Consider the following 14,497-nt stretch of genomic DNA (forward strand, 5'->3'; position numbering starts at 1 on the left):
TTTGAAAGAAAGTGTGTTTGTGCATGAACACTCAGTTGTGTTTAAAGAAATTCTCTCGGACTTAGAGGATATAGAGGTTCAGTACGATAAAGGAGATTTAAGGTTAATTCTACTTTGTTTGTTGCCCCTGTCTTATTTAACCTTTAGAGATACAATTTGGTATAGCCATGAATCTCTCACAGTTGATGAAGTCTATGTTTTCTTAACATCGTATGACAAGATGAAGCATCTCGTGTCTGGATCCAACTCTCAAAGAGAAGGTCTCATTGTTTGTGGGAGACAAGAACGAAATACTGATAATAATCATGGGAGGACACAAGAACGAAATCCTCGCATTAAATCTAAGGGTAGATCGAGATCTTCAAACAGAGGTAAAACCTATAGCTTTTACAAAAAGACAGGGCACATTAAGTCTGATTGTTATAATTTGCTAAAAAAGATTAAAATAGAGGCGGTGAATCAAAAGGGAAAACAAACAAAACAATTTGGTGAAGCTGATGTTGTAGAAGACTACAGTGATGGTAAACTCCTAGTTACTTTTGCCAACAACCCTAAAGTAAGCAAGGAGTGGATCATTGATTTTGGTTGCACCTTTCATATGAGTCCCAATCGAGTTTGGTTTACAACATATGAAATAGTGTATGAAAGTGTTGTTTTGATGGGAAATAATGCTTCATGTAAAATCGTAGGTATTGTCACGATCAAAGTTAAAATGTTCGATAAAGTCGTCAAAACACTTAGTAGTGTAGGACATGTACCAAAATTGACGAGGAATTTGATTTCGTTGAGTACTTTTGATTTAAAGGGGTGACACAACTGAAAGTGCGGCTTTGAAGATTGGCTTTATTGTGATGAAAAGGTAGAGAAAGACTGTAAAGTTATATATTTTGTAAGGTTCAACTGTTATTGATGATACAACCATCGTTTCCTCTTCCTTGTCAGATGATAATGTTATTAAACTTTGGTATATATGTCTAGGGCATATGAGTGAGAATGGCATGACATAATTAAGCAAAAGAGGACTTCTTGATGGACAAGACATTAACAAATTGAAGTTCTGTGAGCACCGCATTTTTGGGAGGAAAAAGAAAGTTCGATTCACTAGAGGAATCCATAATATAAAGGGGACGCTGGATTATATTCATTCTGATCTTTGGGGACTATCTAGAGTGCTTTTAAGGGGTGACACTAATTATATGCTGATAATCATTGATGATTTTTCCAGAAAGGTCTTAGCATTCTTTTTGAAGAAGAAAAGTGATGTGTTTTCCACGTTTAAGACTTGGAAAGCTATGATTGATAAGTAGACAGGTAAATAGATTAAAACACCTCTACACAAATAATGGCTTGGAATTCTATTCTGATGAGTTTAATGAATTATTCAAATCAGAAGGGATCGTGAGACAGTCGACAGTTCGTCATACTCCACAGTAAAATGACATTGCAGAATAGATGAATAGAACAATTATGGAAAATGTTCGATGTCTATTGTCAAATGCTTGTTTACCGAAGTCATTTTAGGCTGAGTGGCCTACACTGCATTTTTTTTATTAACCAGTCTTCGTCCATTGCCATTGAGAAAAAGACTCCACAAGAGGTATGGTCTGGTAATCTTGCTAATTATTCTAATTTGAAAATTTTTTGGTGTCTTGCATATGCTCATGTTGATAATAAGAAATTGAAACCTAGATCCATTAAATGTGTTTTTCTTAGTTATAAGACTGGTGTTAAAGGGTATAAGTTATCCTGTCCTGAAAATAAAAAAAGTTGTGATTAGCAAATATGTTATTTTTATAAAACAACTATACTGTCTAACTTATCTCTTAAAGACTCTTCCAATAAAGACCAACAAAGTCCAAGCATACATGTGAAACATGTGGAGATACAAATTGATTCATATCTACAACAGAGTCTACTCCTCATGTTAGTATGGAAACTTAGAGTAAAGTTGCTTCTTCACCCCAATATTCTATTGTCAAAAATAGAAATTAAACCGCCAAAGAGGTACACAGAGGCTGATCTAGTTACTTATGTTTTAAACATGGATAAAGATATAGATGCATATCAAGAGCCATCTACTTATTCTGAGGTAGTTAGCTGTGAAGATTCAGGAAAGTGGATGTTATCCATCCAAGAAGAGATGAAATCACTCTATAAGAATAGAACATGGGATCTAGTGAAGCTTCCTAAGGGTTAAAAGGTTGTTCATTGTAAATAGGTATTTAAGAAGACTTAAGGGACCTCAGGATTCGAAAAACCCATATATAAAGTAAGGCTGATTGCAAAAGGTTATAATTAGATTCCAAGTGTAGACTTCACAGGTGTGTTTTCTCTAGTTGGGAAATATAGTTTGATTCGAGCCTTACTTGGTATTGTGACCATGTATGATTTGGAGCTTGAACATTTAGATATAATAACATCGTTCTTGTATGGAGAACTTGAGGAAGATATTTACGTGCAACAACTAGAGGGTTTTATAGTATCAAAAAAGGAGGGCTATGTTTGCTTGTTGAAAAAGTCCTTTTATGGCTTGAAACAGTCACCAAAGCAGTGGTACAAGAGGTTTGATTCTTTTATAACTACTCGTAATTTCAAAATAAGCAGCTTTGACGGTTGTGTTTATTTTAAGAAAAATAATGATGGTTCTTTTGTGTATCCACTCATATATGTTGATGGTATGTTGATAACAACCAAAAATGAATGAGAGATAAGAAAGGTCAAAGGCCAACTTAGTAAAGAATTTGAGATAAAAGATTGAGGAGCAGTAAAGAAGATACTTGGGATGGAGATTCTCAGAGATAGAAAAACATGTAAATTGTACTTAAGTCAAAAAGGGTACATTGAGAAAGTTATTTACAGGTTCAATATGTAGACTGCCAAGTCTGTTAGTACTCCATTAGCAGCCCATTTTAGACTTTCATCAGCTTTGTCTCTACAATCAAATGATGAGATTGACTACATGTCACGTGTTCCATATTCTAGTTCAGTTATGGTTTGCTCACGTCTAGATTTATCATATGCAGTTAGTAGAGACATGGTGAATCTCGGTAAAGAACACTGAAAAGCAGTTTAGTGGATTTTTAGATACTTATGAGGTACTACTGATGTTTGCTTACAATTTTGAAGAACTAGATAAGGAGTCATTGGGTATGTTGATTTTGATTTTGTTGGAGACCTTGATAAAATAATATCTCTCACTAGGCATGTCTTTACTATTGGAGGTTGCGCAATCAGTAGGAAAGCCACTTTGCAAACTATAGTTGCTTTGTCTACTATTGAAGTTGAGTACATGACGATTATTGAGGCTTGTAAAGAAGCTATTTGGTTTAAAGGACTCTTTGGTAAATTTAGTAAAGACCTTCAAATCAGTACAGTGTTTTGGGATAGTTAGAGTGCCATCTTCCTTACGAGAATCAAATGTTTCATAAGAGAACAAATCACATTGACGTTCAGTATCATTTTGTGCGTGATATTATTGCTTGTGGTGATATTATTGCGACCAAAGTTAGTACTCATGATAATCCTGCAAATATGATGATTAAGTCATTTCCTATAACCAACTTCAAGCATTGCTTGGACTTGGTTGATGTTCATTGTTGAAGAATACCCTTAAGGGGTTTCGTGGAAAAGGTGAAGAACTTGTTCGTTGAGAATTCGTCTTAAGGTGGAGATTGTTAGAGCTGTGTGACCCAAATTCTAAGAGATTGCTTACAAGTCAAGCAAAATGTATTTTCTTTCTAGAAGATTTAGTATTTATTAGTATAATATATTTAGCATCTATTAGCATAATATATTTGGCATTGATTAGAATTAGGCTTTTTCAACCTATAAATAGATGTAGTCGAAACTTCTCTTGTATCATTCGAATTCGACATTAGTAAATTTTCTTCTCTTCTGCCTGTGATTTTTTTCTTGAAAGGGTTTTTACGTAAAATCTGTGTGTTCTATTTTTCTTTCTTTTTCTTTGCGATCTTTCTACATTGCCATTATTGACGTTCAGTTTTTAATAGTTACTTTGACCGTTCTTCTTTATTACTACCTCTATTTGTCACCAACTTCTACTAAGAATCTGCTATTGAGTACTAATGCTCTTCTCATTAGGACCCTTGAACTTTTTCGTCCACAATTAGTGACGGATTCAGAAATACGACTTAGGAGGGGTAAATTTATATTAGTATTGTCGGGAGTGAAGCTCGGAAATTTTTTTGGAGGGGTTGGAATTAAATTATATATTTTTATAATAATAAAAATATAATTTCACTATTTTAACAATTTATATCTTTATTATTTTTAGAGGATTAAATGAAATTTTATCATTTTGGAAAATCAAAATATAATTTTACCATTACTAATTTAAAATTTTATAAATTATAGAAGACCTTTTTTTTTTTGCAATTCCCCTAAATCTGCAATATTAAAAAAAAACTCAACTCAAATAATAATTTTAATAAAAATGTTGAGCACCAAACGCACAATACGTATTAACAAGCTCAATGGCCTAAAGACTTTGACCGTAAGCTCGACTCCAAAATGAAAAGTAATTGAAACGCGTTATCTAATAAATGTTGAGACACCAAACGCACGATACATATTAACAAGCTCAATGGTCTAAAGACTTAGACCGTAAGCATGACTCCAAAATGAAAAGCAACTGAAACGCGTTTTCTAATAAATGTTGAGCACCAAATTGAAAAGCATGGCTCCAAAAAGAAAGGTATAATTGAAACGCATTTTCTAGTACCACTATTTTCCACACCAAGTAGTTGGAATTATTCTCCTCCTCTTATGTCCCTCTCATTTCTCATTTTTAAATTTAATTTAATGTGTAAAATACGTTAATATTTATTATTTTATTTATTTACTTTAAATAAGATGAACAAGTCAAATAAAAAAATTAGTAATCTAATTAATTTAATTACCGTTTCTTTTTCAAAAACATTGATGTCAACCCGTTAATAATGCTTTATTCCTACATAGATACTGAATTTGTCTCTTTACTATATTGATCTAGGGTGTTTAAGTGTGGTGTCTATGTGATACGTTGTGGTCGTGATTTAATTATTGCGTGTTTTCACTAAGGTATTAGCTAATAAAAGTAACATGGAGACTATTATATTAAAAATTAAATTGTATTTAATTTTTTTTATTAAAAAAGGTAAATTATTTAATGTATGTTAAATTAAAGAGTAAATTGATTATTTTTATTAAAAATTTCATTCATTTTTATTGTTAAAAACTAACTAGGTTAACGAAATAACAGGACAGTTGCATGTGGTGTGCCACACATACTTTACGTTGATTACAAAGACATTTTTAACAATAAAAATATATAAAAATTTTAACAAAGAAATTAATTTACTATTTAATTAACGTACAATGTCTAATTTCCTTAATTTTTTAAGTAGAGAAAATAAAATGCAGTATAATTTATAATACAATAACCTTCTTGATATTTTTACTGATATTAATTTGAAGATGATGTTTATATTACGTTCCAAGTTAGACGACCTGAATTTCTTCAGGCAGTTGTATGAATTGGTGGAAGGATTGACCCACCATAGATTGGGAACTGCCACTTGACTGCTACTAATATTTGCTTTGCCATCCATATATATATATATGCTGGAACCTTGTTATTACATAAAAATACAGGACGATTTCATTTTCTCCTTCAATGGCAGTGTCAGAAATCTCGCGATGTAGTTATCATGTATTCTTGAGTTTTAGAGGTGCAGATACGCGCACAAGTTTCACGGATCATCTTTACACTGCTTTGGTGCACTTTGAAATTCAAACATTTAGAGATGATGAGGAAATCGAGAGAGGGAGCAACATAAAAGATGAAATTGAAAAAGCAATACTACACCACTCCAAAATTTCTATCGTTGTTTTCTCAAAGAATTATGCTGCATCCACATGGTGTCTTAACGAACTTGTAATGATATTGGAGCACAAGAAATCCTCTAAACACTTTGTGTTACCAGTTTTCTATGATGTGGATCCGAGTCAAGTCAAGAACCAAACGGGAAGTTATGCTGAAGCATTTACCCAACATGAACAAAACTTGGAGTCCATGGTACAAAGATGGAGGAATGCTTTAAAAGAAGTTACGGATATAGGAGGCATGGTTCTACAAGATAGGTACGTTGTATACATAATCAAGTTTCACAAGATTGTTTTAATCCTTTTATTAATATTTTACTTAGTAGAGTGGAAAGAAAATATTATTGTTCTTTTTAAAATTAAAACTTTTAGAATTAGATTAATAATTAAACTTTCGATTCAATTTATCCAATCAGTTGAAAACCTACCCCATTTCAATCCATATCTCTTTCTCATTTCAACCGGGTGATAACTCATTGGTTGAATGTTACATTAAACCATAATAATAACAATTCATATTGTCATTCATTGGTGAATGCTATTTTTTTTTAAATTAATTGAATCAAACCACACTTGTACCAAATAATAATAATTTATAAACTTATGTCCATTTGTTCTTTTCACCTTATAAGAAAAATGGTTTATATTTCAGTTTTAATTTCTTTTACTATAACAAAATTTACTATTTAAATTTTTAATTTAATTTTAATATAATTTAATTCCTATAATTTTATAATATTATTATCTAATTTAAATAATTAATACTATTAACTATTTAAATTAAAATATTAATGTGAATTTTTATAAAAATACTATTCTAATAAAAAATTTCAATTTCAACAGTATGAGTACTGAGGTCCATAATATTTTTCCGCCTTTTATGGTACTCAAGTTCATTATTTTTTCACCTTATAAGAACAATAGTTATATTTTAGTTAGTTTCTTCATACTTAATTTTAATATTTAATCTCTATATTTTAATTTTTAATATAATTTAATTCCTATAATTTTATAATATTATTAATTAATTTAAATAATTAATATCATTAACTATTTAAATTAAAATTTAATATGATTTTTCATAAAAAACACTATCCTAATAAAAAAAATTCTATTTTAACATTAAGAGTTGAAATAAATATTTTAAAAAAATTTCCTGTGAATTTCTACAATTATTATGGGTGTTAATCATTTAGGTTAACTATAATAATAGCATAAGCAAATTAGATTACATAAAAAGTATACAAATTAAAATCATAAACTTAAGCATACTAATTAGAGTGATGAATTCCATAATATGACTTCAAACAATATATATCTAACACAATAATTCCTCACACATACAGACATACATACATTGAATGGTTAATAGAAATTTAAATATTCAAAAATTTTCTATATGTATTTTACAGAAATATATTATATTTAAATATTAAATTTATTATTTGATATTAATTTTTGTGTAGAAATACAAGGCAAAGAATATTTATTACTGTTTTTCTAATAGTCTCATTATATGTTACGATTATATCTATTTTTTTACACAATGCCTAAAACTACCCAAAGTCCTCCCAACCCATAAATAGGAGGATAATGCGCTTGACACTCGAACCCATGCCCTCCTATATTAACAATAATACACATGTCAATGTAGCTAATACTCAATCCATAAAAAATATTCATTACTTAAATTTACTTTAGTTTTAATAAAAATATTTTGGATATTTTAATTTGTTATCAAGATTTGAATTACTCATAAGAATAAAGATTCGAATATTAAAAAAAGTCATTTTTTAAATAATAATTTTAATATTTTCCCAAATCTAATTAACATTATAATTTTATTCTAATTATATAAAAAGAAAAACAAAACATATTATAAATTCTTTTGAACTATTTTTATAGTTTTTCCATATATTTGGTACTTTTATAGTTGAGTAAAAAAATAATGATAGAAGTGTACTCTAACCAATTGGTCAATACAACAATCTATACCAATGAATAGATTCCACAATGACCATTGCCTACAACTCCTTTCCAACAACTACTAGAAAGCAACACATGAAGTAGATTCAATAATAAGAGGGACTTTTACATGCCATCCCATGCCAATATGCATTTCCAAGGCAATTTTAATAGCCATTACATCTGCCATTTCCAGTCCAATAGCTTTAATCGATCTAGAAAACAATGAACATGCCACTCCTTTCTCATCTCTCAACATCTCACCATATCTAGCTTTGTCCTCCATAGCTACACCTACCACATTGAACTTCATCCACCGGGGGGAGGTGGATCCCAATGAAAAACAACATCATTGGCTTTACTTCTCGAAGGCCTGCATTTTGCAGGGCAACACCACCATGATCCAAAAATTGAATGTCATCATGAACTACCGTTGCCCACATCAAAGATCTCATTTTGGAATGAAACATCAACGTATCATGAGTAGTTAATGTTTTGTCAAGCACTTTATTGTTGCGTGCTAACCATACTATCTAACATGATGCCAAAACCGATATCAACCTTAGGCTTTTATGAAAACCTGTCAATTTCACGTTAAAACACATCAAGAAAAACTCAGGAAAGCAACAAGATTCCACTCAACCCCCCACCAATGGAAAATCTTAAACCAAAATCCATCAATAAATTTACATTTAAATAAAAGTTGATCCGCACGTTCCATCTCTCTATCACACCAGGGACATCCACTTTTTATCAAATCCATCTACACATCACTACTAATCAGGAACTCCTTAGTCGGAATACGATCTATAGCCAACATCTACAAGAAATTTCGTACTCTTGGGGGGACCTTCAACTTCCATATCCTGTTGAAAGGGAAATCATTATCTTCTAGCCTTTCATTAATCAGTAAAAAAGAAAAATTCTTCACTGAAAACTGCCCATATATCGCTACCATGAATCCAAATTATACGATCCTCCACCTCAGGATCAAGAACCGTACTCCCCACCAATGACTTCAAACTACTGAGAATATGTTCCTCCCGTTCGAGGAAGGGTCTAGAAAAAATTTCATCCCATTAAACCTCACTAAAACCATTATTCTAAGCAAATGCTTCAACCACATTATTTTTCATTTTAGCAAGACGAAACAACCAAGGAAACTCCACCTTCAGAGGGCGATTACCACACCAAATATCCTCACAAAAAAGCACCGATTTACCGTTCTCGACCAACCAACGGAAGGATTCATTCCCGACCCATTTTGGTACTTCCGCGAATTTTGAGTTATCCACAATGCCACACCACACTACCAACATCTATTTTGGATAAGACGCCTTGAATCCCCACAACTTATAAGAATAAAGATTTCGGATATTCAAATTACATATTCATTTTTAAATAATAATTTTAATATTTTCACAAATCTAATTAACATTTTATTTTTATTGTAATTATATAAAATAAAAACATAAAATATTATAAATTATTTTCAACTATTTTTATAGGTTTTTCTTATATTTTGTACTTCTATAGTTGAGTAAAAAATTAATGATAAAAGTATATTTATCAACTTTGATTTCCACAAATTAAGAAAGTAGAATCTTAATAATGAAAAATTCAAGATAAATTTTAATTTTATGAATTTGTAACTTAATTTAATAATAAGTTGATTTTTTTTCTAAAAATATTTAAATTAATCTTTTGGAATTTTCTTTTTTACCTTTTCCGACTTAAACATTTTAATATTAAAGGATGAATCTTTAAAAGTTTTAAGCCATGGGTGAATTTCCTGTGAGAAGAAAGGGTGCCTATTTAATTATTTAAAATTTTATATATTAATAAGATAATTATATATTGTAAAAGATTTTTTACTTCTAATTTTAGACAATGAATTTCTAAGAAAAAAATTATCATGAATAAAATAAATATATAAATTCATGTAAATAACATGTATTTATTAAAATTTCTCAAAGATAAAATTGAAATTTTCAGCATAGGTTTTCTCTCAAATGAGTTTCATTAATATTTTATGTTGCTTTATTTGATTTGATTTTGAATGTAAAATTCTATCATATATGTTGAAATGTTGCATTAGTTTCTTTAACGTAAAATATTATAAAAAAATAGAATATATACAAGAAAAGAGAAACACATTAGTAATTTTTACTTACACTATTTATTTATATTTTAATTTATTTTAAAATTTGCGGTATGAATCGTAATTCATTCAAGATATTGTTAAAGAAGTTAAAAATAAACTTCATCTTATTGCTTTGCATGTCCCTCCTTATTTGGTTGGAATAGATTGTCTTGTGACACAAATTAATCAATGGTTAGAACAAGATGGAACAGATAAAGTTGGCATTGCAACAATTTGTGGCATTGGAGGAATTGGGAAGACAACCATTGCCAAAGTTGTTTATAACCAAAACATCCCAAGGTTTGAATGTTATAGTTTCCTTGCTGATGTTAGAGAAACAAGTCAAGATTGCAATGGTTTAGTTCGTTTGCAAAGACAACTTATTTCAGATATCTTTAAAGGAAAATCACATAAAATATACAATACAGATAATGGAATTAACAAGATCAAAGAAGTTGTATGTTGTAGAAGAGTTCTTCTTGTTCTTGATGATGTTGATGAATTGGATAAAATAAGAAAACTAATGGGAACTCAAATTCCTTTTCATCCAGGAAGTAAAATCATCATAACTAGTAGGCACCGATGCCTATTGAATGCACACTTTATAAACCAAATGTTTGATTTGGAAGCATCGTCTAGTTGTGGAGGCTTAAGCAAGCTATTTGAAGTAAAAGAATTAGCTTCAAGTGAATCACTACAACTTTTTAATTGGTATGCTTTTGGTCATGGCTCTGTGCCTGAAAGTTCAATTGCATGTGCAAGAAGTTTAGTGAAACACTGTGGTGGGCTTCCATTAGCTCTTCAAGTGTTGGGCTCTTCACTATCTAGCAAAAGTGTGAGTTCATGGAAAAGTGCATTGAAGAAATTAGAAGCAATCCCAGATAGCAAAATTCAAAAGATTCTAAGAATAAGCTATGATTCTTTGGAAGATGATCATGACAAAAATTTATTCCTTGACATAGTTTGTTTATTCATTGGGAAGGATAGAGATTACACGACTACAATTTTAGACGGTTGTGATTTTTATACAACAATTGGAATTGAAAATCTCGTAGGCAGGTCTCTCTTAACCATTAATGAAAAAAACAAGCTTATGATGCATCAAATAATTAGAGATATGGGACGAGAAATTATTCGTCAAGAATCTTCTGATATTAGGAGACGAAGCAGATTGTGACATAAGGACGCATTTGATGTAATAAGGGAAAAAATTGTAAGAAACGTCATTCTACTCAAACTTTTTTCTTTGTATGCATGTAAACTACTTTTTTTTTATTTTTTATTTTTTGATGCAGGGTTCCAGAACAATCAAGTGCCTCACCCTTAACCTAAAAGGATTGCTAAAAGACAAGGCTGAAAGAACAAGTACAACCTTACATTTTCCAAAGCATTCCAAAAGTCAGTTTCTCATGTCAAATGATGTTGATATGGAAACTCAAGCATTTGCAAAGATGAAGAGACTTAAATTGCTTCAACTGGATTATGTAAGACTTAAAGGAGACTTCAAAGACTTTCCCAAAAGATTAAGATGGTTACGTTGGCATGGCTTTTGTTTGCAATCTTTTCCGGTGCATTTTGATATCAATGAACTAGTTGTTCTCGACATGCGCAACAGTAAACTTAAACAAGTTTGGAAGGATACAGATGTATGATATATATTTTTTTTTTGTGTGTGTGTGTGTGTTTGAAACAATAATATATAAATGAGGGGTTTTCATTTTTTTTTTTTTGCAGTGTCTCCCAAATTTAAAGATTCTTAATCTCAACCATTCACGTAGCCTTCTTAAAACTCCAAGCTTTTCAGGACTCCCTAGCCTTGAGAAGTTGATGCTCAAAGATTGCATAAATTTGGTGGAAGTTGATCAATCCATTGGTGAGCTAAAGATGCTTACTTTCTTGAACCTTAAAGATTGCACAAGTCTTAGGAAACTTCCAAGGACAATTGGTTCATTAATATCACTTCAAGAGCTTATTTTATGTGGTTGTTCAGGACTTGATGATATTCCTAGGGAGTTGCATAATATGAAATCATTGAAGGTGCTTAATTTAGATGAAACTGCCATAAATCAAACAAGGTTAGGGTTGCATTGGCTCTTACTAAAAAGAAACAAAGGATTGGGTTTCTCTTGGGCATCTCTACCGAGCTCTTTGGTAAAGTTAAGCCTTGAAAGTTGCAAACTATCTGATGATGTCATGCCCAGTGATCTTTGTAACTTGGCTTCCTTGAAATCCTTAAATTTAAGTAGAAACCCAATTCATTACTTACCGGAAAGCTTAAAAGAACTTACAAAACTTGATGAACTTGTACTGACTTCTTGCACTGAACTCCAAATGATTCCAAAGCTTCCGGTCTTGCCCAATGTTTCTGAGTTCTCGACAGTATCTGCAGTAAAAAGCTCTTGGTCAATTCTTCCATGCTTCTTTTCTTCCAAACGATGTGTTATTTTTGGATGTGAAAAATTGACTGAGGTTCAAGATATATTCAAGTTGGAGCCAATTGAAAACTTTGATGCGGAAGAGATTAGAAGATTATTCAACGTGAATTCCGTGAACAAAAATCGAGTGCAACTTTATAATTGCCTAACCGACAACATAATGCTTGCTACCCCACAGGTCCAATAGTTCTCCAACTTAAATTTTAAATCTTTTTTTTTTGTCTTATATTACTTAATCAACACATTCGTAATCATCTAACAGTTTTCTTTTCTATCAGGTCTTGCAGGAATGTGGTATAACAAGCACATTAGTTTTAGGAAGTGAAGTTCCGATTGGGTATAAGCATCGCACTAACGAGCATCGAATCTCTTTTCTTTTGCCAACACCATCTCATCCAGATGAAAAGATTCGTTGGTTCAGCTTATGCATTGTTTTTTCTTTAGATAGTGATCAAATATTGGACCTTCTACCAAGTGTCTACATTTTCAATGAGACCAAAAGGACCACGTGGAGATATTGCTCCAGTTTCATTGGAATTCCTAAGACTAACGATAACACAATGTTGTGGTTGATCCATTGGCCAGTAACGGATTGTCAGTTTGAAGGTGGTGACCTTGTGAGTTGCATGATAATGCCTATTCATCTCAGCATAAGAAAATTTGGCGTTACTTATGAATCCGAACACAACATTAGATATGAATATGGTTTTTCATATTTATCTACAGGTATGAGTAGATCTCAAATAATTATGTTTATGGCATATTATACCCAATGCACTATTAACATTAATGAGTAAAACACATGGCTAAAAACATATATCCTTATTGAAATAATGAATTATATGAATATCTAATTGTGTTTTCAACGGTAAGATTATATTTTAGTTAATACATCCTATTATATTTATTTTAATGCCCCTTTAGATTGTTTGAACATAAGTTTCCTTTTAGATGTCAATAAAAAAATTCAAAAATTGATATATGTTTCTCTAAAAGATTTTCCAATACAATAAAAATATTACTTAAGAAATCTGATCATCTAATAGATTCTGAGAGAAATTTAGCTTAATAATAAAATAATAATTATAAAATTATGTTACAATTGAGGTCTAATCAAAATAAGTTAATTGTTTGATAAATGATTAATCTATCATCTAAGTGGAAACTAAAATAATGGATGAAGTTAAAAGTGGTATTTTTAAAATTGATATTTTATATAAAAATAAAAGATACAGATATAATTGATTTTTTCTTCAAAAGTGTATAATTGGTTATTTCTAACAAGTCTTATAACATATTTTAGTCATAATAGATAACATTAGTTGTTTGATATTTTTTTATACACAGTTTGAACTCATAAAAACTTTAATCATCGTTTTTTCATGTCAAGACAAATACTTTAATATTATAATAGACATATTATGTTGTTGATCATTAAAATTGATAAATAACACATTATTGTACACATTTTAGGAGATGAAGTTGCCCCAAGAAATATCAAGATGGACCTAACTAAAAACTTACTCAGTTTGGAATCTTATGGAAATGTTAAAGTGCAACTTTGCAGTTATATAGAAGAATCAAAAGTGATTTCTTCCCCACAGGTTCCTTTACGAGTTCCAAGTTTCAAAATTTATTTATATACTATATATTTTTAATAACTAATTCCTTAACCCAATGCTACAGGTACTATACGATTATGGCATAATTACAGCATTTGATCCAATGCCATTTGATTACTATGGCCACTACTTTGGCCATCAAGCTGGCAAGACTGAGGTTTCAATATCAGTGCCCCCAAACTCTAGTCGAAAGATTAGTTGCTTCTTAAATTCGATTATCATTTTTTCTGCCAAGAATGATAATACAAATGAATTTTTTGTTGTTTCAATAGGGTCGGAAGCGTGTAAATTATTGTACTAAAAAATCACACAAAGTTCAATTCCCAGGGAAGAGAGGTGGATCACAAGGATCTCTTAAATACCAAGTCTTTCCTTAGTCAGAATATCCCTTTTATAGTAATTTAATAGCACAATTAAATACTACTATTATACCCTCAAATATTGAAAGA

The 14,497-nt window shown here is 30.7% G+C and overlaps 1 pseudogene; it reads left to right on the forward strand.

The window, feature by feature from the left end:
• Positions 1–5,674: 5,674 nt before the first annotated feature.
• Positions 5,675–12,533, forward strand: LOC108481838 (disease resistance protein RPV1-like; annotated as a pseudogene).
• The last annotated feature ends 1,964 nt before the right edge of the window (positions 12,534–14,497 follow it).

This window comes from Gossypium arboreum, chromosome 1, assembly GCF_025698485.1.
Source record: "Gossypium arboreum isolate Shixiya-1 chromosome 1, ASM2569848v2, whole genome shotgun sequence".
In the NCBI taxonomy this organism is placed as follows: Eukaryota; Viridiplantae; Streptophyta; class Magnoliopsida; order Malvales; family Malvaceae; genus Gossypium; species Gossypium arboreum.